This window comes from Diabrotica virgifera, chromosome 8 (genome assembly GCF_917563875.1).
Source record: "Diabrotica virgifera virgifera chromosome 8, PGI_DIABVI_V3a".
Lineage (NCBI taxonomy): Eukaryota > Metazoa > Arthropoda > Insecta > Coleoptera > Chrysomelidae > Diabrotica > Diabrotica virgifera.
In genome coordinates this window covers 91,727,869-91,745,775 of record NC_065450.1, presented here as the reverse complement: position 1 = coordinate 91,745,775, position 17,907 = coordinate 91,727,869, and the positions used below count along the sequence as shown (strand labels likewise).

Here is a 17,907-nt window from a genome sequence, read left to right as displayed (position 1 = left end):
TCCCCCCACTCTTTGCGTGTAATTGTCAGCATTTTCTAAAAAATGTATGTCTACGCGGCGTATCGAAATATAGATCCTTAAACTACATCTGAACTAGTAATCCAGCTGTTGTGTTTGCTATCCAATGGTTAGGATTGGATAGCAAACACAACAGCTGGATTACTAGTGCAGATGTAGTTTAAGGATCTATATTTCGATACGCCGCGTAGACATACATTTTTTAGAAAATGCTGACAATTACACGCAAAGAGTGGGGGGATTGAAAAAGTATAAATTCTCTCAGCAACCATCCGTCACATTCAGTTTGAGTTTCTCCAACCGACTTGTGTATTCAGTTGCAACAGCAGTAATATGGCTTCTCAAGATAGCGGATACGAAAGTGAAGAGACAATTATCTACGACGCTGAATTAGATCGAGTACTGGAAAAATATGAAGAAGCTGCCAAAGATGAGCCATATTATCTATTGGAAACTACCTATCCAATAGGATATTTCACATAAAAATTGGTCTATCTCCAGCTCGACAGTTTTCTCCATCCATTATTCTGTACCAACATGGTAAATGTACAAGAATCAGTTTTGAACACATTCGAGTGGACTACCCTAATTGAGATGTTTATACAAATTATGGAAGAATTTTTCATACCACCTTTGCCCACCTGTTCCGATGAGTATGATCCAATCGAATTTGAGTGTGGTGATTTCTGCAAACTAAGACAATTGGTAATGGAAAATGTAAAGTTCCTGACTATCGAGAAACATGGAATCGAATATTATTTATGTGAAGATGATGTAAGCCAGATCCTGAGAGCAAACATTGATTTAGTGTCTCAACGAGTGTCGTTATTGGACAATTTACAGTTTTTTTCGTATTATAGAAATGTTGTATACTTTATTCAGCAAAATTGTCATAAGAGTAACAGTTTATATAGTCGACTTCACTCTTTAACTGCGTTTTGTGGAATTTTTCCAGATACTTTGTTAAGTCAAGCTTTGAATGAATATGTATGGTATTATAGCAATAAAGTTGTAAATGATTTGGATAATTGTTAATAAATAATATTAATAAAATATGTTGTCTTTTATTTTTTGACTTTAGAGAGTGTAACAGAGGTTATCAGAGGTCAGCAGAGGGTAGCAGAGCGCAGCAGAGGGTAGCAGAGGGTAACAGAGGGTAGCAGAGGGTCACAGAGGATAACAGAGGCTAGCAGAGGGTACCAGAGACGTACAGACGTCATCAGAGACAAGCTAACAGAAGGCACAGACGATCACAGAGCGGTATAAGGGGTCAGCAGAGTGTAGCAGAGCGGAGCAGAAGGTAATAGAGATTAGCAGACGGTAGCAGAGCGCAGCAGAGGATAGCAAGTCGAATGTCACGTCATTCACGTTCAAATGTCACGTTCTGCTTCGAATTTCACGTCATTCACGTCACGTCATTTACGTCCTACGTCACATGTCACGTCATTCACGTCACGTCATTCACGTTCTGCGTCGAATTTCACGTCATTTACGTCCTACGTCGAATGTCACATATCTACGTCAAATGTCACGTTCTGCGTCGAATTTCACGTCATTCACGTCCTACGTCAAATGTCACGTTCTGCGTCAAATGTCGGACGGAAAACTGAACAATGTCATATAAATGTCACGTTCTGCGTCGAATGTCAGCGCTTTGCCACGTCACACATAAATGTCACGTCATACGTCAAATGTCACGTTCTGTTAGGCACTATACGGAAAAGAAGAAGAATTGACAGTTAATATTGAACGTTGACAGAAGAAGAATTGACAGTTGGCTTCTGTGTCGTTACCGCTTTCATTTGACACCCCATACGTCAAAATCGAACCAATGACAACAAAGATGTCGAATGTCACGTTCTGTTAGGCACTATACGGAAAAGAAGAAGAATTGACAAACGAAAAGAAGAAGAAGAATTGACAAACGAAAAGAAGAAGAAGAAGTGACAGTTGGCTTCTGTGTCACCACCGCTTTTATTTGACACCCCATACGTCAAAATCGGACCAATAGCAACAAAGATATGCTGTAATGCCGTTTTGGCACTGCCGCCATCTTTGTTTTTGTCTCAACTTATTCGTTACTCCCTCCCCGTTCTGACGAGCCCTCTTACGTCAAAATCGGACCAATAGCAACGAAGATATGCTGTAATGCCGTTTTGGCAATGCCGCCATCTTTGTTTTTTGTCTCAACTTATTCGTTACCCCCTCCCCGTTCCGACGAGCCCTCTTACGTCAAAATCGGACCAATAGAAACGAAGATATGACGTAATGCCCTTTTGGCATATTCCGATGCGCACGCCACATACTGCATTCAACCCCCTTTTTCATCCCCTTTCCAACGATACGTCACACGTCATCCTACGTTAAGCCGTTTGGCATTTATTAATATTTAAGGGTTGCGATTTAGGGGATGTGCCAGAACATACATAGGTTATCTACTCTTACATACACCCACAACTTCCGCAAAATATCCCACATATATTTTTTTTTTTTTTTATTTTACAAAATAGTCGCATCAACCTCTGAGGTTATTAGCGACATATATACATATACATGAGATGGTTTACTTGCAAATGTTAAATTTTGTTAAATATATTGATATCTTTAAAGAGTTTTACCAAATGTTCGATTTTACAATTTTCTCCTAAGAATTTCACTTGTTGATCCGATGATGTGGTTGGTCTGTCTCTACAACTGGTATCTTGGACACTCTACAAGTACATGCTTAACACTTAGTGGAATATTACTTTTGTCACATAAAATGGGATCAGTGTGACCAATTGTATGTCCGTGGTAAGTCCAACTATGTGTCCTAGACGAAGACGAGTAGCAATGACTTGATGAGTTCTGTTGGGAATTTGAGATTTCCAAGGTTTTATAAATAATGTTTTCACTTCGCGAAGTTTTGATGTTGAACTGTCTCACTGATTTTGCCACAGATTTTCAACTGTCACTTTAATAAATGATTTTAAATCATTAAGAACTACATTTGTCACTACACTTGCGGTTTCACTGTTCCTTGCTTGTTAGGCTGTACGATCCGCTTCTTCCTTTCCTTGAAGGCCAAGATGTGAAGGAACCTATAGAGATTGTACAGTATGGTTGTTGTTCTGTGTGATAGCTTATTTCTTTTTTAATAAGGAGGGCAATTGGATGTTTTGTGTACAGTTGGTTAATGGTATTGTTTGAACTGAGGGAATCGGTAATTATAAGAGCATTGGATATATTACTGAAGTTAATATAAACTAGAGCTTGATAGATAACGTATAGCGCGCTAGTATATATACAGGTTAAGGATGGTAGTTTATACTCAAGTGTACTATTTGGAGTAACGACAGCTGCCTTAACTCCAGTAGGTGTTTTAGAAGCGTCTGTATAATATAAGTATGATAGGATTTAGAAAATTTTAAAAGTTTGTTGATGGAAGTATATTTAGTAATGGCTATAAAACCCATTTATATTGAATTGTAACAAATTAAATGTTATATTTATAATTATTGAATGTTCAGCTCCTGGGATAATTCAGTCGATGTATCCGTGTCAGGTTCTTCATCCTCGTAGTTGCCTTTTGTAAGCTGTCTCGTAATTTTTTTGTTTAACTTTGTACATTTCAATTTTAATGAGCGCTCGGATGTATATGAATGAATTTTAGATAAGAATTTTCTAAGTTTTGGAATATCTACTGTATATTTATTTATAACGCTGAGAACATCTTTTGTTCCATGAGTGTTCTCAAGTAAATCAACTGTTTCCTCGAAAGTTAACATTTGTTTTTCGGAATTGAATAAATCTCTAATTGGTTGCATGAGCGTTTCTAAAGGTATTGTTGATGTTTTTGTTTTTATTCTTTTTTGTTTCTGAGTTGGCTTTGAAAATACATCGTCACTAGCTGATGTCTCAATCGGGGGTGATATTGCTTCAGATACAGTTCGTTTGGAGGACGATTTTGATGTATTTTCCTCGTTGGATACGCTAAATACTTGTGGTGCTGGATTCTCTTTATTTTCATTAACAGAGCAAGAAATATTGTTTAGACTGGAAGATGAAGGATGTTTAGTTATGATTGTATGAGTTGATTGGGTTGGTGAGGTGGGTATATTTGGTTTGGATATCACTGGCATCGTATTATCTGTAGTTGATGTATCAAGAGATGTTAGGTTGGTTGTAGATAATATTTTTGTTAGTGACGTTGAATAATTTGATATGCTTGTAGAGGTGCATGTTGTTGAAGGTGTAATAGTAGTCGTTTCTGTTGAAGTTACCGTAGTAGATTCGTTTCTGTTTGAAAGTATAGCAGTTGGGACAGCTGTGTCTGAGTGATTTATATTTGCTGAGCAATTACTGGAAATATGGCCATGTTGTTTGCAAAGGAAACATAAGTTGTCTAGTGTCAAAAAAATTCGATTGTTAGTATCTTCATGAGTTATCAAAATGGAATCGGGAATTGGGCCTGTGGGTGGAGATACGTAAATATGTCGACGGAAACTGAGTACATGTTTGTATTCAGGATTGTTGGTTCCTATTCGCAAAAATGACATTGATGAAGTTGGTTTTAGCCCTAAGATCCGTAGTTCGTTTTCTATTACCTTATGCGGGATAGTGGGAGAAACATTGGATATTAGGAGTCTTTCACTCGGAGTAATTAGTCTACGGACTTGAATTTGTGTATTGTTTACACTTATGAAACCTCTACTGTTTGAAAAGAAATCATCTACGACTTGTTTGGTTGAAAAATAAATACAGATACGATTGTTGGTGATTCTTGATGAAAAAAGAATGTGTTTTGGACTAACTAGAGATCCTACCGCTAACAAGTATTCTTCTAATTTAACATCATTGAGAGAATTAAAAACTACTGCTTGTAGCTTGGATGGATAGATCGCTTCTTGTTGTTTGCTGGCTGCAGCTGAGTAAGATAAAGGTTTTTGTGATGTGGATTGCGATAATAATTCATCGCTATGATTAGTGACGTCAAATTCCATTTCTCAACACCATTTGATTTTCCTAAGTACGGACCTGTTCCGCTTCGGGTTTTGGTAATTGTCTTTAGCGACAAAAAACTGGTGTCGATAAATGACTCGTGTTGTTTATTGACGGTTTTATAAAATTCTTTGGTTATGAATTACTTATTAATAGAAAAATATGTACTCACAGAAAATGTTTTTCTATACACACTGAACTAACACTATTATACATGATGTTAACGTAGTGTAAGAATTCTATGATTGGGTTTTATAAGTTAAATTTACTAGTTTGTCAGGATCGATCAAAAAGCATGTGTGCTTATTCGATATCAGTACCGGACTCCCCCACATATATTTGATTATCACGTTACTCGATTTTATTCCACATCCCTAAGTCGCTTAAGATTAAACCATGGCAATTTTCCTACACATTTAGCTAAAATAGGAATGCGTATCAACTCTCTCTGTTCATGTGATAACTACTCTACTGCAGATTTAAATCATATAATCTTTAATTGTGAACTTAATAAAAACCATACGAAAGCACTAATTGCTAGACTTCAGGAGCGGAATGTAAGTTTACCGCCGAATATTTCACATCTACTAAGCTTCAATACCAAAACTATTAATGATATTATCATACAATTTCTTAAAGATTCTAAAATAAAAATTTAATATGACATCTCCAATCTTCAACTTTCAAATATCTGTGGCAAAAAGTTTATCTAATGCCATCCCCTCTTTGTGAACACACACACACACACAAACGCAGAATAAAAGATTATTTTATTACCGAGGGCCAAAAGTCCCTTAGAATGAATAAAAAGTTTTTTTTAATGACATATTTGAAACTAAAAATCACACTAAATTTTCTTAGTTTTTCACCTCTGTAACTTATTAAAATAAACATAGAAGTTTTCAGGGACTTTGGGCCCTTGGTCCTAACGTAATCTTTCACTCTGCGTTTAAATTTTTGAAAAATACTTATTAGTTTTCTTAGGATTCGAAAAAAATAAATCTCGTTTATATTCTGTTATTGTTTTTTTTTTGTATAATAAACGTTACTTACAAGGAATTACTTTTAATATTATTTTGTACAAACTTCTAAATAATAATATTTTCTTGTTCGACTCAAAAAATACTATAGATTTTACCAGAATTTGTACTTTAAAATCGTAGTTTCGAAAGCGGTAGTCCGAAAGTCAGACTACGGACGTCGTCAATTGCGACGTTGCCTTTTTCTCTTCATGGCTTGTACAGAGCGACAAGCGAGAGGTGGCGGCTGACCTTCTTGTATTCTGCATTTGACGCTGTGTATTTTCGGTCAACGTCACGCGCCAGCACTGGCTTGTCGGATAGTAAAGTAAAGGTGGCTATGACACAAACCAAAGACGTATGACGTAGCTATATTAATATTATGTGACACATGACAGAAGCTCGAAACAAATGACAATCGATGAAAAGCCCTATACACTACCTACTTACTACATGATTTGTCATTTGGCCAGTGGCGGCTCGTGATTTTTACAATAGGGGAGGCTATACCTAACTCTAAAATATCTAGACAAATTTGCCAAAATGCGCCAAAAAATGTAATGTAAGGCCCCATTTTTTGACCATTTTTTATTTACATTTCATAATATCATCATAGTTCATAATTTCATAATATCATATCATTTTAAAAATAATTAGTCTAATTATTGTAAAAGTTTAATACCAAAGTTTGTGTCGTTTATTTGTTAACAATTCCATCCTTGTAAGTAGATATTCATATCAAAATAAATACAGATTTGAAGTTTTGCAGTCCATACAGGTTGAAGGTTCACATTTTTTTAAGATACTCAACTGAATTTTTTTAATTCTAAACGCGGCCTACTGCTAATCCGAAAACATGATAAATTACCGATATTTTGCTTTGCGTTACAAATATCGGAAAAAGTTATTTGAAGAAGTTCGCAGAGGCGGCTTTACCTATTGTGCAGGGTATGCGGCGCACACGGTCGCCGGGATGCGTATTTACGTTTACGTGTTCATTTCAAGACCGGCTAGTTTTGAAATCGGCACGTAAACGGCGGAGTATATCTGCTTTCAAATACGTGTCCATTTCAAGACGTTTAATTTTGAAATGCGCACTGGTTTGTAAAAGAATTTCGCGCGTAAAATTATCACAAATACGTGTTAAGTTGTAACATTATTGTATTTTATTTGAACTGTTTATCACAAATAGCACCTATCTGCAGAATAACAAATTATCATTCATTGGATCTGTGGAAATAAAACAATTTTGTTTTTTGTTACCAAAGTTACCTTCTTTTTTTCTTTATAATTGTTCAAAAAACTCAAAGTAGTGCCAAAATATCCTGTCAAAATAAACTATTACGATAGGTATACATTTTGTAGTAATTGCACAACAATATAGGTAGGTACTAAAAGTGTTATATTAAAAACGTATTTTAGTTTCAGCTAAACAATTATTGTTCAGCAAACATATATTTAGCTATTTTTAATGAAGGAATATCAGAGAAAGAACAGGATATATCAATAAACGGAGAAACCTTGAAAAACATAAGATTCGCAGACGACACCGCTATTTTTGCAGACAGTTTAAAAGCACTGCAACGATTAGTACCTAAATATATTACATCAAGTCAGTATAAAATATGAACTACGAATGAACGTTAAGAAAACCAAGTTCATGATTAATTCTAAGCAACATACAATAGGAAGGCTAGATATCGAGGGAAAAATCATAATTTTTTTATGTAAATATGTCATTTTGCATAAAATTGGTATATAGGAGGTATTGGTAGAAAGGAGTAGGTTTGTTATACCTAATGGTGTAAAAATGTTTGAAGTATGTAGTATGAAACACAAATAGGTACATTTATTTGAAAGTAATTTTTTTTACAAACGTACATTATAACAATAGTATTAATGTTTCTTGCAACAGATTCATTATTTTTAATGTTTAATGAAATATTATGTTTCCTTTTTTGGGATTCTGCTTTTCTAGGTCTGCCTGATTGAATTCTTCCACTACAAGGTAAGCCTCTATCTTTGCGTCGAGCGATCGATGTAACTGTACATACACGGATTTTTCGAGATCTTATAATATTATTTTCACAAATAAATTATATAATATTCGATGGAGTTTTTAGTTGCGACAAATTAGACGGCAAATGATAATAGACCTATTAGTTCTATGCACTTATTTGTAGAATTCCAACGCCACATGTTTCGGTACAAACCCGTGCACATTTCGGGGGTTGGCGCTTTCAAATCAACACCTTTTTGGAACTAGATATGTATCACCGTTTCGGTGTCCGTTTCAAAACCGCAGTGTCTTGAAATGGACACGTAAACGGAAATACACAAGAATCTACAGGTCGAGCAAGTCTCGTAAATTTCACGATTGCGAGCCACGCTTCACGCAACCGTGTTTGCGTACTTGTGTTTCGAGTTGCGTGGTCGTGCGGAGTTATATTTACCAAATTTAAACGTTTCTACTGATTCATACGCTGTCAAAATTAAATCAATATGGTTACTGAGTGTAAAAGATAAATCTTATTCTATCTGTTCTTAATGAGTTTTAGATAATTTTAGTTGTATTTCTTTGTAATTTTGTGTTGTACAAAGATTAATTTAACATCTTCTCTGGAAGTATTAATTTAGAAAGATAATATGCTTCATTGGTGTTGTGTTTTGAAGTGTGAAATGCAAAGTAATTGTGATAAAGTCAAGATAAAGTTCACTTTTAAACTGAACTAAATAAGGTATCTGAGAGACAACAATGGTTAAATGCAATACAATGTACAGGTTTTACTAGCGAAATGAAAATTTTCCTGTCCTGTCTGCTGTAATCATTTTATATCTGGTAAGTTACAATTACAACAGTAACGATTTTTGAAGATGTTAACATTTTAATCTTATAGGAAAACCAGCCGACTTAATCGATAATAACAATCTCCAGATTGGGTTCCTTCAATAAATATGGGCTATTAACACAATGAAATAAGTTCCAGAAAATCTAAAATGGAGTGGTATCAAAGGAGAATTAAAGGAAAAAATATTCATATTGAAATTATTTATAAGGCACTGGACTGTCTTAAATTCTACAATAATACTAGGTGGGTAAATGATTTTAGACATTTTTCATTAAGAGTAGATTAAGATTAAGTAGATTTTCATTCAGTAGATTTAAGACTTGTTTACACGGGTAGAGTAATGATGCAAGTACTTGATAGAGTAGAGTAACTCTACCTGTAAAAATGCTCAGCACAGTAGAATAGCTGGTAGAGTGTATAGTTGGAGTTAAAGTAGAGTGACTAGCAACCTATGGCAAAGTAACTACTCTATGACCACCACTACTGCCAAAATGTCTACTCGGCTGCACACTCTACCCATGGAACACGCTCAATTATGGCAGAATAGAGTAGGTAGGAGAGTACATGGGGGCGCTGTCATTCTGGCTGGAATTGTGTTTTGTGTAAATAGTGAAAATGAAGTTCACCGAAGATGAAACTTTAAAACTTGTAGAGATATAATACGGCGAATACCAGTGTTTATGGAATTTAGGTAGTGTATACTACAGAAATAAAAGTTTGCAGCAAGCTGCGGAGGATGAAATCGTCGAAAGAATGGCAAAGGGGGCTTTGGAGTAAACGAGCTTAAGGCCGGCCGTTGTATGAAAGAGAGGTCCCCTACTTTCGGTGCAACAGAGAGAAAAGATTCTTTCCCGAGAGATGCTGCCTCTATCGGAGAAATAACGCAATAGATATCTAAGTGAGGCCGCACAGCCGGCCGATATATAGTTTAGTTTGGTTCTTAATCAGTACAGAGAGGTATCAGTACAGTGCGGCCTCGCTAAGACGACTCGAAATCATTTTATATATCAGGTGCGAACTTTTAATTTTCTAGGTGGTCTCGCTGAAAATTTTACTCGGATACATACTGTGCTCATATCTCGTGGTAAAATCTAAACCAAAAGTATTGGAGAAATCTATTTCGCATATTGGTTCATCATAGATTGTTACCTACTTCTCATGTACCAATATTATAAAATTATACCAGGGAAGAACAATTATATCACTCAAATATGTCTAATTGTCTATTTTAGAATGAAAATGTCTATGTATTTTAATGAAAGCTTATAACCAAGGATGGTACTAAAGATGAGAAATTTGACCAAGGCTGTCTGTCCATCTGTCCGCCCAACCGCGAATGTAACTACTCCGTCATTATGCCAGGTAGAATGACAAATGAGGTGTCAAATGAATGGTTATAATCCAACGATGGTACTAAAGATAAGCAATTTGGTCCGTCGGTCTGCCTGACCGCGAATATAACTCCTCTGTCACTGTACCAGGTAGAATGGCAAATAAGGTGTCGAATGCAAGTTTATAACCGAGGATGGTACTAAAGATGAAAAATTTGACCAAGGCTGTCTGTCCGTCCGACCGCGAATGTAACTACTCCGTCATTATAACAGGGAAAATGACAATTGAGGTTTCGAATGAACGATTATAATCCAACGATGGTACTTAAGATCAGCAATTTGGTCCGTCGGTCTGACTGACCGCGAATATAACTCCTCCGTCACTGTACCAGGTAGAATGACCAATAAGGTGTCGAATGAAAGCTTATAACCAAGGATGGTAGTAAAGATGAGAAATTTGACCAAGGCTGTCTGTCCATCTGTTCGTCCGACCGCGAATGTAACTACTCCGTCATTATGCCAGGTAAAATGACAAATGAGGTGTGGAATGAACGGTTATAATCCAACAATGGTACTAAAGATGAGCAATATTATGTCAAAATAATTTTATTTTATCGAATTATCGCGCTAATTTCATTAAAACATGAGCACAATAAGCTAATTTGAAATAAATTAGTAAATAATATCTAAATATTAGTTTATTGCTTGTATTATAATATATAATAATTCGACACCCCATTTGTCATTCTACCTTGCATAATGACGGAGTAGTTACATTCGCGGTCGGACGGACCGATGGACAGACAGCCTTCGTCTAATTTCTCATCTTTAGTACCATCCTTCGATTATAAGCTTTCATTCGACACCTCATTTGTCATTCTACCTGGTATAGTGACGGAGGAGTTATATTCGCGGTTAGGCAGACCGACGGACCAAATTGCTCATCTTTAGTACCATCGTTGGATTATAACCGTTCATTCGACACCTCATTTGTCATTCTACCTGGCATAATGACGGAGTGGTTACATTCGCGGTCGGACGGACAGATGAACAGACAGCATTGGTCAAATTTCTCATCTTTAGTACCATCCTTGGTTTTAAGCTTTCATTCGACACCTTATTGGTCATTCTACCTGGTACAGTGACGGAGGAGCTATATTCGCGGTCAGGCAGACCGACGTACCAAATTGCTTATCTTTAGTACCATCCTTGGATTACAAGCTTTCATTCGACACCTCATTTGTCATTCTATCTGGTACAGTGACGGAGGAGTTATATTCGCGGTCAGGCAGACCGACGGACCAAATTGCTCATCTTTAGTACCATCGTTGGATTATAACCGTTCATTCGACACCTCATTTGTCATTCTACCTGGCATAATGACGAGTAGTTATATGCGCAGTCGGACGTACCGACGGCCAGACAGTATAAATTTCTCATCTTTAGTAGCATTCTTGGATTATAAGCATTCATTTGACAACTTTATTCGGCAAAAATATTTCTTGGGGATTTTTTGTCCGGGATTTTTTGTGGGGATTATTTGTCCGGGGATTATTTGTGGGGACTTTTTGTGGGGATTTTTTGTCCGGTATAATTTGTGGGGATTATTTGTCCGGACCCCTAGTAAACTCATATTCGTCAAATACCGAAATTTCCAAAGGAAAGTTTCAAACGGGCCATTACGCTCCTGAATTTTTTAGGTTTTTATAATTTTTTTCGTAGCGCCATCTTATACATAATGGCTACATTAACAGAGCTTAGATTCTTACAGATTCCTATACTCTTTTCGTATTATATGTCCAAGATTTACGTTTCACATGCCAATTTCTATTAATTGAAGAAATTTATTTTAAAAGTACACCACGCAAAAAGTACTTTATTACTTCACATTTTTTTAACGTTACTTCCTTCCATTACATATATATTAGTGCTAGACGAAATTTTATCATGAAATTCATTTAAATACTTGAGTAATTTAGATATAAACGCTCTTATATTTATTGAGAAAAAAGCAAAACTTTCACATTTTTTTATAAACAGTACACAACAGGTAGGATAGCAAAAATATGGCTGTAATTAGCTAGATATATTGTTAGTAGGTTAAACATTTTTCGGTATACATATATGCTCTAGATTATGAGTGGTGTACTTTATAAAGGTGATGGGATCGCCTATACTTATAACATTACCAATGGCCGGCCTTAAGCAAAAAATTAAGAATTTAAGGTGCACTTATAATCAAGAGTGTTTAAAAATACAAAAATCGGTTTCACTATACTAGCATCAGTACTATACTTGTACTCTCCTCATGTGAATGGTATCAAGCCATTTTTGGTAGAGTACTACTGTTACTCTACTCTCCTCAAAACTCTACCCATGTAAACAAGTCTTTAGAAACAGTGGAAAATGAGGTAGCTAGTAGAGTAGTAGTAGAGTAAAATATACTGGTTTAGCAAATTACAATGTTTTAAGGTAATACAGTAGCGATAAACAGGTAGCCAAAACGTGTTCCAAGATTGTCACTGTAATTTTGAATATTTTTTCGAGGCATTTGGCACACGTATTCGTAAAATAATAAAGAATGGCGGTACAGAGCCCAATTTGAAAAATATATTAATATGTGGAAATTACTCTGTAATTATACAATATTTAAAAAACGAGCCTGTACCGCCATTAAGAAGAACAAAAAAATACACTTTCTTCAAATAAACTTTTTTATCCGATGCCTAGATTTTGTGTAATTTTGGAACTACTAATGAAATAAAAAATTTTAGTAGTTCCAAAATAACACAAAATCGGATAAAAAACTTGTATTTGAAGAAAGTGTATTTTTTTGTTCTTCTTAATGGCGGTACAAGCTCGTTTTTTTATATTGTATTTAATTACAGAGTAATTTCCACATATTAATATATTTTTCAAATTGGGCTCTGTACCGCCATTCTTTATTATATTACGAATATGTGTGCCAAATATCTCGAAAAAATATTCAAAATTACAGCCGCAATCTTGGAACACATTTTCGCTACCTGTTGATCGATACTGTTTCCTCTTAAGATAGTTTTAATAGTTATTTATGATATAAGTATTAAAAGTACAATTTTAAGACGCGCATGTGAAAGTTAACTTGAAAAAATAATTTTATTAATGTTTTGACCATAGAGGTATATATTGACATAGAGAGAGTGTCATTCAAAGCGAAGTGACGACACCATCTTTTTTCTTTGGATTAGTGCTGTTTCACTCTTACGCATAGTAAGCTGCGACAGTTGTCCTCCTCTTCCGTGCCTATACTCACACCTTACTGTCATCTTAGTTTCTCGGTACAATGTGCTAGAAAGAGATAGCGCAAACCAGTCGAAGAGATCTTGTCGTCAGGACGCGCGGAGTGAAGGCTCACTCTATGTTAATATATACCTCTATGGTTTTGACTTCCACATCGGATGTCATTGTCAAAATACAAAATATTCATTATTATTAGGTTTGTTCTAGCAAACAGTCAAACTAGTCAAAAACCATCAGCAAACAGTTGGTCAGTAAAAGAACATAATACAGTCACCAGTGCGATCCCCTCTACTCGCGCTGGTCCACTATTCGCTGATGGTTTCAAACTGATGCTAGAACAAACCTATTATTATTATGCATATCATTATCTGTAAATAATATTTCTTCTGATTGTTAATTGTAAAGGATAGAAAAATTACCATTTATTTTATTTTTTTAGAATCAGCTGAGAGAAGTGGTCTACAAAAAACCAGGAAGGAAACGGAATATGTGGCTACGAAAGGCAAAAGAAAGGTTTACAAAGCAAATGTGACACATTTTTTTTTGAAATATTTAGGAATATCAGTAAATTGCATTAAAGAAATGTATGAAAAGATTTTGTTCAATAAAAATGTTTATATTTATCAAGGATGTATTATTTGGTATGGCCACATATCGTCAGTGATGTAATAATACATCCTATCTGTTTTTTCATGAGTTTTGTAAGAGAGACTAAAAACTTGTCTTAGGGTCACCTCCTGTTTTCATATGATATTTTTTGCCTTGTTTTGTAGTAAATTAAACTATCTATGAACTACAAAACAAGTCAAAACTTACATATGAACACAGGAGGTGACCTTAAAACATGTTTTTCCATCTCTCATACAAAACTCATGAAAAAACAGATAGGAGGTATTGTCACATCAGCAAGGATGTACAGTGATGAGTGCCCTAATAACCGGCAAAATATGGGCAACATATTTAGTTGTGAGATAAAAAGAAATGAAACTAGTCGAGCTGGGAAATTTAGCGAAATTAACCTTTAAATTTACGTTATATTGATCCCACCTTTACACATATCGGAGGAGTATGTCAACTAAAACTGTCACTGTGACAGTGGTAGTTTCCAAACTCGTCTGATACATCTGAAGGTGGTACAAAATCAATACAATCTAAATGTATAAGTTAATATCGCTAAATTTCCCAGCTCGACTAGTTTCATGTCTTTTTATCTCACTACTTAATACATCTTTTGTGCTATTTTGCCGGTTATTAGAGCGCTCATCACTGCATTTCTGGTATATCCAGGGAATGTCTACAAAATATATTTTGAATGTCCAGAGAACATTCGTGGACATTCATGGAATGTTCCAATAAGACATTCAGGTAATGTTTAAAATGCTGACACAGGATTTTCCTGGGATGTTCAGGGAACATGTTTTCGGGGATATTCCAGGAATTTTTCAATGTCTGTGTACCTTCTATGGAATATTTTGGTGTTATTACCGCCGCACTCCACTTGCGATTTGTAATCAGGAAGATTGAACACATTGTTTCAAATACAAGTCAATCCATTTATGACTAAATAATCATGGATTGACTTCTATTTGAAAGAATGTGTTCAATCTTCACAACTACAAATCGCAAGTGGAGTCCGGCGCTTAGGGCTACTTCCTCTTCGGTATTATGTATTATACTACAGAAATCAGGAACTTTCCTTCTATAAATATATGTATTATGTATGCATCTTGGCCATCAAACATATTCTTCCAAACATTTTTTTAAGGGGTTACATAGGTCTTGTGGGTAAAAAAAGTGACTTTTTAAAAAAATTATATCTCAAAAACTAAAATTTATTTTTATTTATAATTGGAACATGTAAAAGTATAGTACTTAAGGTAGGTAGTCTCAAAAAAAGTTTCAGCCAAAAATATTCATTTTTGTAGAGTTTAAGTTTTTTTGCGTTGGCAGCATAACTAAGTCCAGTCTCATCTGAAATCAAAAAGTTTCTTGTAGTTTATACCTCTGGCTAGAATATGAACGAAGGAATTTAAAAAAATTAAATTTGAAGATTTTACATAAGTTTAAACACATTTTTGACCCCAATTTTTCTCATTTTTAAAGTAGTTTTTTTTATAAAACAAAAATGACCTCATCTAATAAAAAATCCTTTGTTCATTTACTAGCCAGAGGTATAAACTACAAGAAACTTTGATTTCAGATGAGACTGGACTTGTTATGCTGCTCACTGCAAAAAAGGGCTGTTGTTGAAAAATTGCAGTCAACTCTACAAAAATGAATATTTTTGGCTAAAATTTTTTGAGAGTACTATACTTTTACATGTTTCAATTATAAATAAAAATAATTTTTAGTTTCCAAGATATAATTTTTTTAAAAAGTCACTTTTTTTACCTGCAAGACAACAACTTAACAAATTGTTGATTTCAAATTGTAACAGTTGTTTTGCAAAGTATGCTGCCCTCTTGTATTTTCTGTGTTATCTTCAAAAAACACAAAACAAAAAAAAATAAAACAAAAGTTTAACCACCTTCACACTCACACCACAGAATCAAGCAATCAAGTTACACAAATTTTCAAACACCTCACCTGACACAGCGTCTCAAGTACGATTGCGCGAATTGGTAAATATAACTCCGCACGACCACGCAACTGACGCAACTCGAAACACAAGTACGCAAACACGGTTGCGTGAAGCGTGGCTCGCAATCGTGAAATTTACGAGACTTGCTCGACCTGTAGATTCTTGTCGGAAATACGCCGCCGGGATGCTGGGGGGGGGGGGGGGGGCGCTGAGCGTGTCCTTTACTTTGTTTCAACATAAAATATGCTTTAAAACGATTAATGAAAAATTACATTGGCACTTAAGCGCAATTTATAGATTTCCGCCAGCCAGGCATAATATATAGGTATTCAGAATGAAATAATAAATTTATTGGGAGAAAGAATAAAAAGAACTATTATTTTTTAATTAAAACAATCAAAATCTTTTTCAATTATTTTAGATTATAGGAGATATTACTCCAGATATTACACACGAAGAAAAAATATCGGTTGTCGTACGCTACGTTCTTTTAAATGCAACGTTTGAACCTCGCAAAATGAACATAAGTCCGGTTTTATCTTTTTCTGGTATATCAAGGGGTGCTTATTACGAGACTAACTTTTTCTTAAACAATTTCGCCCCGGAGCCCCCTTTTCATCCCGTTAAAGGACGTAATTTGTGGTTTTTGCGAAACGTAGCCTTTCCTGTACGTTTTGCAAAACATTTCTTTTATAGAAATATGAAGAAGACTATATTTCCAACTATTTATTTTCAAACAGCATATGTCTATCACCCACCGTTAAGCGGGGGTGGCGCCCCGAAGTTGACAAGTTTTTAAAAAATATGTTTAAAAAAAATTATTTTTCCCTGACTGTAATGGAAATCAAGAAGAAACCCTGCGGCAATTAATCAAAAATAAGTGGCTGATTTTTTGGTACAGGTTTCATTTAAGGGCAATTGCCAATTTTTTAATTACAGGGTGTTACATTTTAAAAAACCCCTTTTTATACCATCTGAACCACCTATGCTAGAGTAAAAAAAACTTTCAGCGATTACCCACGTACTGATGTTATTTACAAATTTGTATAATGCACCCCATTTTTCCCCGGAACCACCCCAAAAAAAACGAGAATTAATAAAGAAAGTGATTGTTTTGGAATCCTTCTCACACTTCCCCTTTATTAAAATGGTTCATATATCATTTTGTGCACGTTCTTATTATCCATGTATGGACACCAAAAGCGATTTCTTGGTGCAACCCCTGTAGCCAAAAAAAATAAAATGGGTGGTTGAAAAAAATTTTTTTTTGCTTTTTGGCCCATATGGGCATATGCTTCATCAATAGGGTTTTTTATAAATATATATGTATATGGTTATTGCAACATCCCTGAGGAAACTACCCCTATCCCTGAAAATAAACTGCGGAAAGTACCCCTATCCCTTGGCGAGCATGTTTTTACGATTTTCTCATTACCTATGCATTTTTTTGAAACAAAACTTATACAGAATTAAAGACCACCATTCTCTCTACAAATAAGGTCCTACGCATTTTTTTCATATAAGTAACCGTTACGGCACAGTGGCGCCGTAAACCTCAGAAATGCTTTGGCGGGCTCCAGTTTTTTTGTTTTTTTTTTCGTCACCTATTCATTTTATTGATAACGTACTCATGGAAAATAAAACAACACACTGTCTGCTACACATTATGACCTATGCATATTTTACTTTCTGGTGGCCCAAAATCAATTTTTGATTATTTTCTTTATTAATTCTCCTTTTTTTGGGGTGCCTTATACAAATTTGTAAACAATACTTGCACATGGGTAATCGCTCAAAGTTTTTTTTCTAGCATAGGCGGTTCAGATGGTATAAAAAGGGGTTTTTTA

General features: G+C 35.1%; 1 long non-coding RNA gene across 1 annotated transcript; it reads left to right on the top strand.

Annotated features, from left to right (window-relative positions):
- Positions 1-8,570: 8,570 nt before the first annotated feature.
- On the top strand, positions 8,571-14,066 carry LOC126890033 (uncharacterized). The gene is made up of 3 exons (XR_007700259.1): positions 8,571-8,856; positions 8,915-9,109; positions 13,919-14,066. It is a non-coding gene; the product is annotated as an uncharacterized LOC126890033 (long non-coding RNA).
- The last annotated feature ends 3,841 nt before the right edge of the window (positions 14,067-17,907 follow it).